The sequence below is a fragment of the Neoarius graeffei genome, chromosome 4, assembly GCF_027579695.1.
Source record: "Neoarius graeffei isolate fNeoGra1 chromosome 4, fNeoGra1.pri, whole genome shotgun sequence".
Taxonomy (NCBI): domain Eukaryota; kingdom Metazoa; phylum Chordata; class Actinopteri; order Siluriformes; family Ariidae; genus Neoarius; species Neoarius graeffei.
In genome coordinates this window covers 74884536-74902682 of record NC_083572.1, presented here as the reverse complement: position 1 = coordinate 74902682, position 18147 = coordinate 74884536, and positions in this window count along the sequence as shown.

Here is an 18147-nt window from a genome sequence, read left to right as displayed (position 1 = left end):
ATTCTGTCTCATGGTTGGTTGAGAAGGAAAGAAAAGATAAGGCATATTTGGTTCAAAGCTTCCACATACAGTGGCGCTTTAAAGTTTGTGAACTCTTTAAATTTTTTTATATTTCTGCATAAATATGACCTAAAACATCATCAGATTTTCACACAAGTCCTAAAAGTAGATAAAGAGAACCCAGTTAAACAAATGAGACAAAAATATTATACTTGGTCATTTATTTACTGAGGAAAATGATCCAATATTACATGTCTGTGAGTGGCAAAAGTATGTGAACCTCTAGGATTAGCAGTTAATTTGAAGGTGAAATTAGAGTCAGGTGGTTTTCATCAATGGGATGACAATCAGGTGTGAGTGGGCACCCTGTTTTATTTAAAGAACAGGGATCTATCAAAGTCTGATCTTCACAACACATGTTTGTGGAAGTGTATCATGACACGAACAAAGGAGATTTCTGAGGACCTCAGAAAAAGCGTTGTTGATACTCATCAGGCTGGAAAAGGTTACAAAACCATCTCTAAGGAGTTTGGACTCCACCAATCCACAGTCAGACAGATTTTGTACAAATGGAGGAAATTCAAGACCATTGTTACCCTCCCCAGAAGTGGTCGACCAACGAAGATCACTCCAAGAGCAGGGCATATAATAGTCGATGAGGTCACAAAGGACCCCAGGGTAACTTCTAAGCAACTAAAGGCCTCTCTCGCATTGGCTAATGTTCATGAGTCCACCATCAGGAGAACACTGAACAACAATGGTGTGCATAGCAGGGTTGCAAGGAGAAAGCCACTGCTCTCCAAAAAGAACATTGCTGCTCGTCTGCAGTTTGCTAAAGATCATGTGGACAAGCCAGAAGGCTATTGAGGTATTTCACCTGATGTCACAGGGTCACGTGACGCCCCGGTGTCCGCCATTTTGAAGGTCAAGCTAGCTAATGTCAACAACATAGTAGCTAGTATGTTACTGTAGCAATGTTTACGTTCAGTCATTTGGATGACTGTTAAAACCTTTCAGTCTCAAGTTTTTCCTTTACTGTATTTACTAGTTTACTGTAATTATGATCCGGCAGCTATTTACACCGGATCCAGTGTAAATAGCTGCCGGAGCGTGCTCCGGCTTGCTCCCCCTCAAATTAAGCAGCGTGCTCCGGCTTGCTCCCGGAGTGCTCCAGCCGAGGTTCCGGAGCACGCTCCCGCTTGCTCCCCCTCAAATTAAGCAGCGCGCTCTGGCTTGCTCCCGGAGTGCTCCAGGAGCAAGCCGGAGCTCGCTGCTTAATTTGAGGGGGAGCAAGCCGGCGCGCGCTCCAGCAGCTATTTGCACTGGATCCGGTGTAAATAGCTGCCGGATCATAATTACAGTAAACTAGTAAATACAGTAAAGGAAAAACTTGAGACTGAAAGGTTTTAACAGTCATCCAAATGACTGAATGTAAACATTGCTACAGTAACATACTAGCTACGATGTTGTTGACATTAGCTAGTGCTAACAGCTAGCTGCTAGTACACTGCTACAACACAGACACCGACCCTAATAATACAGTTCTTGGTCATTGCAGCAAGACAATGACCCTAAGCACACAAGTTGTTCTACCAAAGGATGGTTAAAGAAGAATAAAGTGAATGTTTTGGAATGGCCAAGTCAAAGTCCTGACCTTAATCCAATCGAAATGTTGTGGAAGGACCTGAAGCGAGCAGTTCATGTGAGGAAACCCACCAACATCCCAGAGTTGAAGCTGTTCTGTACGAAGGAATGGGCTAAAATTCCTCCAAGCCGGTGTGCAGGACTGATCAACAGATACCGGAAACGTTTAGTTGCAGTTATTGCTGCACAAGGGGGTCACACCAGATACTGAAAGCGAAGGTTCACATACTTTTGCCACTCACAGATATGTAATATTGGATAATTTTCCTCAATAAATAAATGACCAAGTATAATATTTTTGTCTCATTTGTTAAACTGGATTCATCTACTTTCAGGACTTGTGTGAAAATCTGATGATGTTTTAGGTCATATTTACGCAGAAATATAGAAAATTCTAAAGGATTCGCAAACTTTCAAGCACCACTGTATGACATGTAGATGAAGAAAAAGTTGGGTTTTGAAAGGATCATTAACAGTGAATTTGTGGAGGTTTTGCTGCACAGAGAGCTAGCAGTCATGTGCTTTCAAAACAAAATCAATGAATTGGATTTTGGGAATGGTGAGGCAGCCCCTTTAATGTCCTAAACTAGCAACTGAATTGAATTCTCAGACAGCTCCAGCTGGACCCCTGAGCCAGACTTTTAAAGAAACAATATGTACTTTTTTAGAGCACTCAGCTGCCTGAAATGCAAATTTCAGTTACAATGAAAACATTGACAGGCCATCCTCTTTCCTCTGACTAGCCCCACATCCTCTATGGAAAATATATTTATAGTCATCATGGATGACCTTTAAGGGAAAAGGGAGAAAGCTGAGCAGCTTGGCTTCAGCTGAAGAGGAGCTTATTTCCAGGTTGGGGGAAACAAAAAAAAAGCAATGCAAAAGTGAACAAAAGAGTGACAATAAAAAAATGAGACACATTCATTTTATGGCAATATTACAGTTTTCTGAAGGTTCCTTTGAAACAATACATAATGTATTGTGTTGGTTTGTGTTTAAAGTTCCCCTTACGAAAATTAACCATGGTTTTACTATGAAAACTAACCATGGTTTTACCATGGTTTATAGTTATTCATGGTTTTCATGGGTTTTTTGGGTAACCATGAAAACCATGGTGCATTTTACCTCAATGTTCACTTAAATTTTTAGGTTCTAAGTAAATGTTAATGGATCTGGGCTGTTAATCGAGATCCTTCTCTACAGCATTGACTGTTGGACGAAAGCATGGTAATACTACACTTAGTGCATCCTTTTAAAAACCATACTATCCCTTTTTAAACTAATTTCGTAGTTACTATGACCTATTACACATACAACTATGATGCTACCACAGCTACTGCAGTACTATGGATAAACCACAGTAATGCTATGGTTGGTTCATAGTACTTAGAATCACCATGAAATACCATAGTAGAACCATGGTTACTACCATGGATGAACCATAGTAATACTATGGTTGGTTCATAGTACTTAGAATCACCATGAAATACCATAGTAGAACCATGGTTACTACCATGGATGAACCATAGTAATACTATGGTTGGTTCATAGTACTTAGAATAACCATGAGATACCATGGTAGAATCAAAGTTACTACATAAAAACCATGGTAAAACCATAGTAAACCATGGTAGATTTTCGTAAGGGAATTTAGTGGACTTGCATGCAGGAACGTGGGTCGGCTGTTACTGATGTTTGGAGAAATAGAAAACAAAAATAAAATGAGACTGCCACTGGAATCAACTAGCAACTGAACTTGTGAGCACTGAGCTTCAGCTGCCTCAGACTAACAGGTTGGTTTGCAACACCATGCTAACTTGACATAAAATCTCAGAGTTAACTCTCTGTTCTGATTCTCCACTTATCTGCTTCCTTGTGAGAAAATATCAAAAGACAAAGACTAGAAGATCATATCCTGAGAGAAAGGCAAAGCATAAAGCACGGCCAGTGTTAAGGTGCATTCCTGACAATGTTTGTTCCTGTAGAGAGGAGGCACTGTCACATAGGGCTCTCTTTTCCATTGAAACTAGCTCTCAAGATTTGAACCCCTTTTGCCATTCTATAACTTCATTTTGTTGCTATCTCATCGTGTTAAGCGGAACTATTTGCAACAAATCTGGTGGCAATGGTGAAGTGGTGGTCAGTGGCAGCTTGAACTGAATGGCATGTTTCACAGGCCTCTGTGAGAGCAGCCCTATTTAAAGACTGCACTGCTCAACTAAGCAGGAAAGAAGGCTAGAAAAAGTGACCTAAAATTGCCTACTCAGTAATGTCTTCTGGACACGAAACTGTACCTGTCAGGACATTCCTTCTTGGTCAAAATAGACACTTAAAAATACATCCCTCCAACTAGGCACACCAGAAAATCTGGAGCATCAGCACACCACTTTATTTCAAACCAGCATAAGACAAATTACAGCAAAAATTTTCAAACTCACTGATACACTCCAAGGCATTAACCCCATTAACCCCAATAACACTCCTCATTCCCTTCAGTAGACTTTAATCACAAACCATAGTATCTAGCAGTAATGACACATATTAATTCAAATGCTGGATCAAACATTAATTAAGCAATATTGCATGAGCAAGATTACTGTTGTACTGAAGATTAATATGGATGTGATTTGGCTGCAGGGACAAGGCCACAGGTAATCACAGCTGTGCTAATATTTAGTGCAACAACACACACACACACACACACACACACACACACACACACACATATATATATATATATATATATATATATATATATATATATATACACACACACACACACACACGAGGGTAAGTCAAAAAATTCTAAGACAGATGTTATAATTTCAAAAGGTGTGAAAGACATCCCCCAGAATTCTACAAAGAAGGAATTCCCCGATGGAAACACCGCTTGCAGAAGTGTTTAGACTTAAATGAAGGATATGTAGAGAAATAGCTTTGTTATTTTCATAAATAAAGATTTTTTTCAATTTGTCTTAGAAGTTTTTGACTTACCCTCGTGTGTGTGTATATATATATATACACACACACACGATATATATATATATATATATATATATATATATATATATATATATATATATATATATATATGTGTGTGTGTGTGTGTGTGTGTGTGTGTGTGTGTGTGTGTATATATTGTCGCACTAAATATTAGCATATAATTTTTTTAATTCTATCCACATTTACTGGATATGAGCAATTGCCTGCTCTGACTGGTTATTCTACTACTAGGCTATCAGTAGAGAAAAAGAAAATGACAGCGTGTGTTGCTGAACGAACCGAGGGCAAAATAAAAACTCTACTCGAAAACAAAACCCCCCCAAAATACAAAAAAAGGCAACAAAATATGGAATAAAATTATTTGATGGTAAGAATGTATCTTTTTTTATTTTTTCAAGAATTATTATTATCGCATTTTTCACAAATTACTACTGTCACTTCGCCGGTTCATTTACATTCTAAGCGGAAATAATTTTTTTTGTATAAAGTTGTTATTTATCGAATTTGCAAAAAATAAAAATGCTCTGTTTCTCAAAATCCAGTGAATGTGGATGTAATAAAACAGTTATTCCACTCAATTTCATCGTGCATGGCTTATAGGCTTATGTATATGGCTTATACGCACCTCATTGGCTATCAGCTCATGTACAATGGAATAACTTTTATATTTATATATATATATATATATATATATATATATATATATATATATATATATATATATATATATAAAAGCATTCTTGGAATGCCACTTGTCCAATCAAATTACCATACCAGATCTTCCTTTTGCCTAACTGAAAATTATTATATAAGTCGTTTCAAACGCATGCAATAACTTACAGTATATGCATTAATGGGAAACAACACTAACAAACTACATGTTAAAAAAAAGAAGAAGAAAAATGATTATGGATGCATCCTGTGTTAAAAATAAATAAATAAATAAATAAATAAGACTTGTGTCTTATGGTATTGTATAAACAAATGCTTGCAACTTAGTACAAAAAGAACAGATTTTTATAAACAAACGAACAAACTAACAAACAAACAAATAAATAATACATAAAGATAAGCCCTTTTCAGGAGTGTTTAACCATCAATGTGATGTTTCTAAACAAGGTCCAATATTTACTTTAAATCCTCTATCTCACATTAAATTATGGCTCAAAAAGAACAAAGACATGCGGTAAATGCAGGCCACCAAGATATGCCAAACTGCCATGATGTAGTATACACTGTCTCTGTGACCTCAGGGACTACATTATTGCACCCATAAAATCAGCAGATGACAGAACTCATCAGGGACTGATATTAGAGCAATGTGAGGACACTGCAGCCAATTTCTCTATCAGACAAATGACAGAGGTCCGAAAGGTGTTGAAGTCATGCCAGGCATACCATTGCAATGAATAGGCACCTTTTGGAAGTGAAAGTTGCAGTAAAGCATCAGATCCTCCAGATTAGATAACATGATTCTAAAAATGTGGATCTCTAAGAGTAAAGGGACAACACTCCTGTGAACCAGTGGCTTTCATCAACACTAAGATTTAGTGGAAGGCTATTAAAAATAAAATGTCCCACACAGGAATTTTGGGTTATATCATATTTAGAGGTCAGAATCAAAGCTCAGACCCTACAGGCCTACATGAGATCCAGTATGTCCCAGGTTGTTTTGAGTAGGACTGAAATAAGTATACATAAGTACAATACTTATGTGTCTACAGCCAAATTGATTCCTTGATAGCGGCCACTGTTAGGTGCACCAGTCATTGTTAAGGAATGCTCATAGTGTATTTACCTCTGCCAACTTTGTTGGAGGAAGTTATGTTTTCACCTCCATTTATTTGTTTGCCTTTTCCCAACATAATAAAAAAAATAGTGAACGGATTTTGATGAAATTTTGAGGAAAGGTGGGCAATGGGCCAAGGAACAACTGATGAGATTTTGATGCAAATCCGAAGATGTGGCTTGACGGAGGTATGCCCTTCTAGTTCTCCATGTACTATTTTTCCTCCACAGTTGAACTGTTACTACACCCTATGGAACAATAGGCAATTTATACAACCACTGAGTCACACCAAAAGGCATTAGTAATCCTTTGTCAAGGGTTTTTAAACTGTAGCAATGAATTTTTATTGATTTTTTTAATTGATATTATTATAAATTGCTATTTTTGTTGATATTATTAGCTCACCTGGCTGACAGGCGATGAGTTTATGCCATCATGTGTTGTCTGTCGTCAAGGGCGTAACTTTGTGTTCAAAGTTGGTGGGGACATTTCCAGGCACGATACTTCCCTTCAAGGGGGGTCAAGGGGCATGGTCCCCCTGGAGAAAATTTAGAAAGATCCCGTTTTAAGGCTTAATTTTGATGCATTTTGAGATGCGTACTATGGCCTCACTACTTTTATGAAAACCATTTCAGGGCAGGCTGTCAATGGGTATGCAGTGAAAGGCTGGAAACATGATGGACCAAACAAATGTAGAACTGGGGGGGATCCTGCCCCAGAAAATTTTGTGAATCTTCACACATAAATAAAGCAATCTGATGCACTCTGATGGGTAAAAGGTGGTAAAATACACCTACCAAATACTCTCTTGCACACTGGTTGATTGAACATACTTTACATATGAACTATATACACATTACACATTATTACTAGATTCTGTGGAAGGACTTGTGTCCTGCAGTACAACCGCTATATGAAAAAATACACAATAAACAGTATCATCTTAAAACATTCATTGCCATCTTTTTATTGTTGATTCTAGTGTCACAAAAAAACAATAGGGCCACCAACAATGCTCAGTCAAAACAGATACAAACTAAGGGGTAAGGGATAGCACATAAACAGGACTACTCAAAACTAAACCAGGACTATACACGAGCCAGGTCTAAACCAGAACTTCAATGTTTCAGCCAGGGCAAACACGGATCACATCAGGACTAAACCAAGGCTAAACCACAAACAAGAGCAAACTAAACTAGAATTAATATAATAATAAACTAGATTATACCTGGACTAAACCAGGATTACACCAGGTCTGGGAAGAAACAGGTGTAGCAGTTTCAACAAGGCACAAATTAATAATATAATCTTACATATAAAGGAAATCTAGGTGATTTTATAATCTGTGTAATTTGTGCAAACCACAAAATGTATTTGCAAGTCAAACAATTCAATTCAAATTATTACAAAATTTAAAACATTTCAAAAAGAAACGAACATCTCAACATTAGGGACGAACATCACAATAATGTAAAAAAAGCCTCCAGTTTACAGTTATTTAAAAAATAATAATAATTAAAAAGAAACAAAAAAATGAAACTTCCCTTGCCCTCCATGTAAGACTATGCACCACAGTATTCATTTAAAAGTACCAAACACCTTCCTTCTCCTGTCACTTACTTCCACAAACTGCTGACAAATGTCTTTAATGTTCACATTGTCCAGTTTGGTCCAATGAGTCGTTGGTTGCTACACACATAGCAGAGAGCTGCCGCCAATCGGGTTACAGCTCTCAAAACAGCAGCTAAGCGGCGGCAACAGCGGGGCTTGTCATCTCATCTCATTATCTCTAGCCGCTTTATCCTTCTACAGGGTCGCAGGCAAGCTGGAGCCTATCCCAGCTGACTACGGGCGAAAGGCGGGGTACACCCTGGACAAGTCACCAGGTCATCACAGGGCTGACACATAGACACAGACAACCATTCACACTCACATTCACACCTACGGTCAATTTAGAGTCACCAGTTAACCTAACCTGCATGTCTTTGGACTGTGGGGGAAACCGGAGCACCCGGAGGAAATCCACGCGGACATGGGGAGAACATGCAAACTCCACACAGAAAGGCCCTCGCCGGCCCCGGGGCTCGAACCCAGGACCTTCTTGCTGTGAGGCGACAGCGCTAACCACTACACCACCGTGCCGCCGGGGCTTGTCATTCATGGGATAAAACAGGGGGAAACAGTCACTGTAAACCCGAATAAGTTGAGTTTACTTAAAAAAATTGAGGAAAGTGGTTGCCTTAAAAAAAATAAGTAATTATTAATGATTGAATTGAGTACCTTAAACTTAACAGAAGATTGTAAGTTTAAGGTACTCAATTCAATCATTAATAATTACTTATTTTTTTTTAAGGCAACCACTTTCCTCAATTTTTTTAAGTAAACTCAACTTATTCGGGTTTACAGTGGTCGCGCGTGTCTCTAAACGTTCGGAAAAGGCGTGAAATGTTGGTGGGGACTGTCCCCTGCCCTGTCAAAGTTGGTGGGGACATGTCCCCACCTGTCCTTATTAAAGTTACGCCTGTGTCTGTCGTCCATCCGGCATCATCCACATTTCACGAAAATCGCTTCTTCTTTCTCAATTCTTCACTGATTTTTATTCTTTTTGGCATGAAGGTAGGTCTGCCTGGGGTGCATATAGCTTCTACCCAAATTTGCATAATTGCAATTAATAATGAAGATATGGCGTAATTAAACCCTAATGAGCAGTTTCCACACAAATCACTTCTTCTCCCTCAATTCTTCACCAATTTTGATTCTTTCTGGCATAAAGGTAGGAGTACCTAGGGTGCATATAACTTCTACCCAGATTTGCTTAATTACAATTATTAATGAAGTTATGGACTAATTAAGCCTTAATGAGAAGTTCAACAAAAATCACTTCTTCTCGGTCAATTCCTCACCATTTTGGATTCTTTCTGGTGAATAGGTCAGTATTCCTAGGGTGTATGTAGCTTCTATATATAGCTTGTATATAGTGTATATAGCTTGCAACATTTATTGTGCAAAGTGGCCCACTTTAGATTGTTCCTTCTGGACTAGATGGGGCCGGAGTGAGCTACGCCATAATTTGACGGTATCGTTATTTGCTCTAACAATAATGTGACATGATATTTGAATTGTATTATAATGTCCGATATTTATTTAAACTGATATTTGGTAAATTTACAAGTTTTGGCTAGGTGTTTCCTTAAATGTACAAACGATCTTGATTCATACACTTGTGTATCATGTAACAACTTTTTTAGAACTTGAACTCAAACAGTGGACTTGAGCTTCAGTATTTTTTTGTGGTGGTGAAGTAAAAATCAAGTGTGATGTGGAGAAAATGTTGTTCAGTAAAAACCTAATAACAACCAGCTAGGTCATTTGATTTTGAGCAACATTAATAAGCTAGTGGTGTGAGGACTATGTAATAATGAGCAGTTCCTCCATTTTGTTTTTTTTCAGACACCACAGTCTGCCCTCTTGTTTTCTATTGGCTTGCAGTTCCAAGGTTCATGTGGGTTTACAGGGTAGATGAACTCACCATGAAGCAAAACATTCCTTTTTGTTTCAGTCTGATCTCTTCCTGATACAGGATGATGTGTAGGCACTTGTACTTATTTATAATTTCTGTTGCCATATCAAGGAAAAGCACAAGATACAGGAATCAGTGTTTGAAAACTTGGAAATGGGTAGATCTTTAATATCAGAAGGTTAATGACTACAAGCAAGTCCTGGTCTGGGAAGTTGTGATGTGAGAAGATCACTGAGCTTCAGTATGTTGATGACTATGTGTCACCAGGTCACACCACAGAGAATCTGCAGTCCATTAGCTCAGCTGCTCTTACACCCTAAAGGAAAATGGGACTCATGGTCAACACAGAAAACAGGTCATTTGTCAGGGGTGTGTATGAGTGCCTCTGCATCACCTTAATTAGAGCAAATCATGAACTGATAACAGTTGTCTGCTTTAAGTACTTCAGGATTTTAAGTTACAGTAATGGCACACTGGATGAGGGAAGTCAGAATCTTTTTAAACCACTTGATACATGTTTAGGACTCAGAATAATGGCCATCTCATCTCATTATCTCTAGCCACTTTATCCTGTTCTACAGGGTCACAGGCAAGCTGGAGCCTATCCCAGCTGACTACCCCATGGCCAGCGAGGGCCTTTCTGTGCAGAATAATGGTAATATCGAATAATATTTTAATTCATCAGGTCTTCTGGGTCTCCCCCATTCTGTACAGCTGGCATATGAAAGCTCTCGAATAGAAAATCCTCTCATCATCGCAGGAAGCATGAATCAATGATATGCAGGTCCACTGTTAACAGAGATGGGCATGTCATTGGACAGCATGTCATTAGACTGCCTTATTTCCGACTCCATCTGCTGGACATTTACACCAAGTCAGACAATTGGCTGAAGGCCAAAACCCAGGTAGATTTCACTAAAGCACAATATCAGTCCCACCAAACACTTTTTTTTTCTGCGCGTGTGTCTTTTGTATCTTTCAGAAGGATTGGGCATAGTGGAGAAAAGGCAGACTCAAATCTGCAGAGGCAGTATAAAATGAAAAACCTCAAAAGCTTCCATCAAACTTTCATGTTTTATGTGCAGCTCTTGTTGTACATGTTCAATAGGACTGTATAGCCATCAGGTTTGAGAGCATTTGAAAGATTCATGCCGACTGCTGTAGAAGCCAGAAAGATTGGTGCACACAGCCCTGCTAAGGAAGTGTACACAGACTAAAATATAATGAATCAACATAAGTTATTAATTGAATTAGTGTGTCAAACTATTTAAAAGTCATCAATTTTATTATGTGGCATAAAAAATATCTTTGCAAATGAGAAAAAAAAATTAATCTTGCTGCTGCACTAGTTTTGCAGCATTTGGTGGCCCGTGTTTGAAAAAGGGGACTGTGCATGATATAAGCCAGGTATTTAACCCTTGTATGGTGTTCAGGTCTGTGGGACCCGTTTTCATTTTTTATCAAAGGAACAATGATACGATTAATTATTTTTTTCAAACTCAGGGCCCGTTTACACGAGGACGCTGTCGGGTAAAAACGACTAAATATTTTATCGGAAGTGCCTTTCGTCTACACGGGGACGGCGTTTCCGAGGCTGAAAAACGGAAAAAATTGGAAACGCCTTCCAGAGTGGATAAGTTAAAAACAGCCCCCGTTGCATATCCGTCTAAACTACCCCATACGCGAAACTCTGCTCGGATCTGCTCACGTCGGGTACGCGTTTACGTCATACATATGTCATATACTGTAGATGCCAGCCCGGGAAGTAAGAAAGTAAGTAAAAAAGTAAGAGCATGTCTGATTACATCGATCCAACGGACCTTCAAGCTGCTCTGGCAGCTTTAATAAACGTCCAGGAGTCCTTCGAACATCTATACCGAATCTGCACATATACCGTTAATGAACAGAGGCGGGTATAGCATGCTCTTACTTTTTTACTTACTTTCTTACTTACCATAGCCAGAGTAGTCAAAGTTTTCGCGGCGCAGATATGCAGATCAGACAAGACGGAAGACGTTGCGCATGCGTGCAGACATAGCGGAGGTCTTTCACAGCACCGCCTGGCATGCACATCTGTGACAGAGCGCAATGCGTCCGTCACTAAACAGCGGTTCCTCCCGCTGGTCATGTTTCAATGGTCAAGTGCAATGGACTAAACCACAGTTGCAAAGACATTCCAAATACAATCTGTGTTGTATGTTTGTTGTGGGTTTGGTAATGGGGGCTTTACAAGTATGTTTTGTTACCGGTACATTTGTTACAACTTTTAGATATGTAAACCTGAAATGTTTGGTCCATGTGTTCATAGTAAAGACGCGACACAGGTTTAAACAGCGCAAGCATTTATTAGTGTTCACTATAAACAATAGCGTGTAGCCTAAAGATTCATTAAGTGCGCACGTTTAACATCTGAATCCTTTTCTGCTAGAGTTTATCTAACATCAGCCAGAAATGTTTGTAGCCATTTACCTGCTGTAGTCTTCCGGGTGCGGGACCAAACCAGAACGCAGGTCTGAAAGCGCTTTTCCAGGTTTCTTCCACGATGCGCGGGAAAGCAGCTCATTAGAGCGGAGAGAAATGGTCTAAAAATCTTACGCAAGTGTTTGTTGTAATATTTAAGGTCTGCACATTGTTGTAGGAGTGTAATGCATGCAGTGAAAATGTTTAGAACTGTTAAAATCTGTCTAGATGTGTTGATTGATTTTAATTGTGTTAACCCTTTGGTGACTGACCCCTTGAAAATGGTTCCTCCAGGAACCATTAAACGTTTTTAAACGTTTCAGTTGTCAAGACAATGGAAAAACTAAAATACAAGAGCATTTTGTTTTGTGCACAAGAGCATTGTGATGTATCTTTCTGTTTTTGTATTTTAGTTTTTCCGTTGTCTTGACAACTGAAATGTCATCGTTCCTGGAGGAACCATTTTCAAGGGGTCAGTCACCAAAGTTAATACTGTGCCGCAGTCTTTGAAATATGCGCTGCACTGTTCATTGGGGGGATGGCCTCGGCAGGGAGAGGACGCGTGACTTAGCTCTGTGTGAGTAATGCCAGAGTAGCCTAGCTTGCGTGGGCATTTTGTCCCAGAATTTTTTTTGTTTGGTTGGTTGGTTGGTTGGTTTTGTCATCAGTGTTTTTTTTTTGTTTGTTTGTCCTGTTTGTGTTAACTGCCGGCTTAAGAATAAAAAGAAAACTATTTTTGTACAAGAATTTTCCTTATTTTGCTCATCATTCTGACTGACTACTCCATCCACTCGGCACACTCTATTACAACATCCAATTGAATTCCACACATTTATGCGTGGGTGGTGTAGTGGTTAGCGCTGTCGCCTCACAGCAAGAAGGTCCAGGTTCGAGCCCCGTGGCCGGCGAGGGCCTTTCTGTGTGGAGTTTGCATGTTCTCCCCGTGTCCGCGTGGGTTTCCTCCGGGTGCTCCGGTTTCCCCCACAGTCCAAAGACATGCAGGTTAGGTTAACTGGTGACTCTAAATTGAGCGTAGGTGTGAATGTGAGTGTGAATGGTTGCCTGTGTCTATGTGTCAGCCCTGTGATGACCTGGCGACTTGTCCAGGGTGTACCCCGCCTTTCGCCCGTAGTCAGCTGGGATGGGCTCCAGCTTGCCTGTGACCCTGTAGAAGGATAAAGCGGCTAGAGATAGTCACCGTATAGACGCAGATTTCCTCCTTGAAAACGGTCGTGTAGACGCGGAAAAAAGTGAGAACGAAAACGGACTTTTGCGTTTTTGTTTCAGACCGTCCCCATGTAAAGTGGGCCTCAGACTCACTGACCTTGGCTCATTTTCTGTGAAGAACGTATATCAGAACACATTTTTGATGACCACACACTGTACACCCCCCTACACATTTATATTACATACAGGATGTTCGGGTCCACTGGACCCGGGGCTAATAAAAGTGTGTACCTTCACTCTGTCCTCCTCCTGTCTGGGCCTGCTGTTAGTTTGTGTGTGTGTGTGTGTGTTTTTTTTTTTATGTTTCTGCCCCTGCCATTCAAGCACCGACACCTGTCTGCTCTTACATTCCTACACATTTTACCCTTTGTCTTGCAGGAACCAAGACAGAAGTTCCCATAAATTGGGGGCAGGACACAATAAATATCTCATCTCATCTCATTATCTCTAGCCGCTTTATCCTGTTCTACAGGGTCGCAGGCAAGCTGGAGCCTATCCCAGCTGACTACGGGCGAAAGGCTGGGTACACCCTGGACGAGTTGCCAGGTCATCACAGGGCACAATAAATATAGCTTTTCCAATGTGGCTCCTTATCACAACTGATCAAGATGGCCAAAAGTTTCTCTGCTCAGATGGACTTGCAAATGATTTTGGAAGAGAGAGGAGCTTTTGATGATGATGTAGAGGAAGACGTTTCAGAACGTGAGGATCACATTTCTGAAAATTCAGAGTCTGACAGTGATTTTGAAGAAGAGGATGAGATGGAGCATCAGCCAGTCCCAAAACAAAGGCGAGCATGGGGATGATGTTGTTGTATAGACTGACATGGTTACTGTATGTGTTCAGCTTGTGTTGTGTAAACTGAACTGAATGGGTTAAATTTCTAAAGAAATTCAAAGAAATAAAAATCAGTTGTTATGAAAAACCTTGCTTCATTTGTAAATTTGAGGATAAACGTTTTTTTCCACTCATATCTTGATTGTAATTGATTTTCTTTTTGTAAAATTACATTTTATTAAAAAACAAACAAAAAACGAGTAGCACTTTTTAAAAAATAAATGTAATCTAGCAAAGGTAAAGGGCAAGTCTCATCTCATCTCATTATCTGTAGCCGCTTTATCCTTCTACAGGGTCGCAGGCAAGCTGGAGCCTATCCCAGCTGACTACGGGCGAAAGGCGGGGTACACCCTGGACAAGTCGCCAGGTCATCACAGGGCTGACACATAGACACAGACAACCATTCACACTCACATTCACACCTACGCTCAATTTAGAGTCACCAGTTAACCTAACCTGCATGTCTTTGGACTGTGGGGGAAACCGGAGCACCCGGAGGAAACCCACGCGGACACGGGGAGAACATGCAAACTCCGCACAGAAAGGCCCTCGCCGGCCCCGGGGCTCGAACCTAGGACCTTCTTGCTGTGAGGCGACAGCGCTAACCACTACACCACCGGTAAAGGGCAAGTATTAACCATATATGCTGTTTATGTTGCTTGTAATTGGGGTGAAGTAAACATCTGTTAAGTATTTAATGTAAAATTGTTTGATTGTGTTGAATTTAAAGTACCAAAATGCAGTGGGTCCACCAGACCCACCAACACTGCCTGAGTAACAAAAATACGAACATCACACAAGGGTTAAATCTCCCTCTTCTTCTCCTTCTTCTTCTTCTTCTTCTTCTTCTTCTTCACCACCCATCCAGTGTGTACTGGGTTGGGTCCCCTTTCCTAGGGTTTCTTAGCTAAGTAAGTACAGCCGGCTAGCCATTTCTCTGCTGCACTGCTTTTGGTCATGGACAATTAAGGCCCTGTCCACACAGCAACGGATTCAGGTGAATCTGATAAAATTGTTTATCGTTTCGGCCTGGCGTCCACACGGCACCAGCGTTTTGGGTGCCCCAAAACGAAATCTTTTGAGAATGGTTTCCAGAGTGGAAAAATCTGGCAATGGCACCGTTGCAAAGTCGTCTGGATGAGTAGAACGGATTTGTTTACGATGACGTCACAACCACATGACTGTCAGTGCTTCACGCTGGGTAGAAGTGTAACGAACTCGATGCGAGTTGTCAACAAATCTTATAACTTGGTTCATGAAACGCGCTTACAAAATATTTTCACTGCTTTCCAAAAACAAAAACAATCCCGCCAGCAAAAATAGGGAAAAAAAAGGAGCGATCTCACCTCTTCAGATGTTGGTTTAAGTCCGACAATGCATTCCTCAAAAAGGGCGTAGAAGAACAAAGTAATCCATCAACATGTAGCATTCAATTTATTCCGGACCATTAAAGAATTCTGGAGGATATCAGAATGTTGGCGTACTGGCTTCCATCTACCCCCGTTCATTCCTCTCTCTCTCCATCTACCCCTGTTCATTCCTCTTTCCGCATCTTTCGTTTTACACTACTGATTAATAATCAAAACTTTGTGGCTAATGCTACAGAAGAAGGGGTTTATGCGCATGCGTCTACTTCTTCTATTGTTCTGGTGTCTCCGATGGGACCGTCTTACAGCGCACATAGAGCTGTGGCATGTGCATTGCATCGTTTTCAGCAAGCGTTGCGTTGCCATATGAACCTGATATTTTACTGATCCGTTGCCCATGTGGACGCGATATTTAAAAAAAAAAATCTCGTTGCCGTTGTCATGTGGATGTAGCCTTAGAGTAGCCAATTTGCTTAACCTGCATGTCTTTGGACTGTGGGGGAAACTGGAGCACCCGGAGGAAACCCACACAGCAATATCGGTAGTGTTAATTTGAGTTAAAATTTCCAGTGTTAACTATTCAGAGTTAACAAGTGCTGATTTGAGAGTTATTGTAACACTTACAGTGCTGAAAAAGCTCTGTAGCTGGGGTAATTTCAAGGAGTCGATACCTAACACTCATTTGGAGTTGATTTCTACATCGGGTTTTTACGCGCTCTTGGGCATGAAGAGGCCGCCAGAAGTTTGGTGTCGAGATCGATGAGGTTGTTAAGGTAAGAACCATACATAACAATTTAAGGCTGTTATTATTTTAATCATTATTAAATATTTTAAATCATTTTTAATAATGTTATTTATCTAAAACATGCAACATTTTGCCAATGTGGAATGCATACTAAACTGTGTGGTAAAGGCCGGGATTCGTTAGCCTAAGTAAAGCTGACCATCTTCCAGAAGTTAATATTGTACAGCGAACATAAATGTGTACATACAGTGCCCTCCACAATTATTGGCACCCCTCGTTAAGATATGTTCTTAGGCTCCTAATAAATTAACTTTTTTATAATATAGGACAACAATGCAAAAAAAAGAGAAAAATCCAACCTTTAATTCAAGTGCATTTATTCAGTGGGGAAAAAAAATCCCACATTAAGAAATAATTCTTTTGCATGAAATCATGTGTGCCACAATTATTGGCACCCCTGATGTTAATACTTTGTACAACTCCCTTTTGCCAATAAGACAGCACTTAATCTTCTCCTATAACATTTCACAAGATGGGAGAATACAGAGAGAGGGATATTTGACCATTCTTCTTTGCACAATCTCTCTAAATCATCCAGAGTCCTGGGTCCTCTCCTATGCACTCTCCTCTTCAGCTCACCCCACAGGTTTTCAATCGGGTTGAGGTCTGGGGACTGAGATGGCCATGGGAGGAGCTTGAGTTTGTGTCTGGTGAACCATTTTTGTGTAGATTTGGTCACATGTTTAGGGTCATTATCTTGCTGAGAGACCCAGTGACAACCCATCTTCAGCTTTCAGGCAGAGGCCACCCGATTTTGATTTAAAATGTCCTGGTATTTCAAAGAGTTCATGATGCCATGCACCCTAACAAGGTTCCTGGGGCCTTTGGAAGAGAAACAGGCCCACAGCATCACCGATCCTCCCCCATACTTCACAGTGGGCATGAGGTGGTTTTCCGCATACTCATCTTTTGTGCTGTATTAGAGTGTTTGTTGCCAAAAAGCTCTATCTTGGTCTCATCTGACCAAAGCACACGGTCCCAGTTGAAGTCTCCCAAACAGTTTGTTGGCATGTAGATGGCGCCTGATGGTTGTTATGGAGACTTTGTGACCCCAAGATGCTACTCTTTGATGTAATTCTTTAACAGTGAGCTTTGGAGAACTTTTTACTTCTCTTACCATCCTCCTCACTGTGCGTGGTGGCAAGATAAACTTGTATCCTTGTCCAGGCTTGTTTGCCACTGTTCCAGTTGTTTTAAACTTCTTGATGATTCCTCTGACTGTAGATATGGGCAGGTGTAGGCGAGTGGCTATTTTCTTGTAGCCATTGCCTGATTTATGAAGGTCGACACACATCTGCCTTACTTGAATGGTGTGTTCTCTTGTCACCCATGTTGAAGAGTGGATAAGAGAAATAGGCCTCTGTGTCACATCATATACCCCAGGGAAGCAGGATGTGATGAATTACTAATTAAAGGTTCCTAGATACTCTGATCAACTTTATAAACTACAGTAGAAATGACAGAAATGCTTCAATTACATTTATTTTCTAGGAAT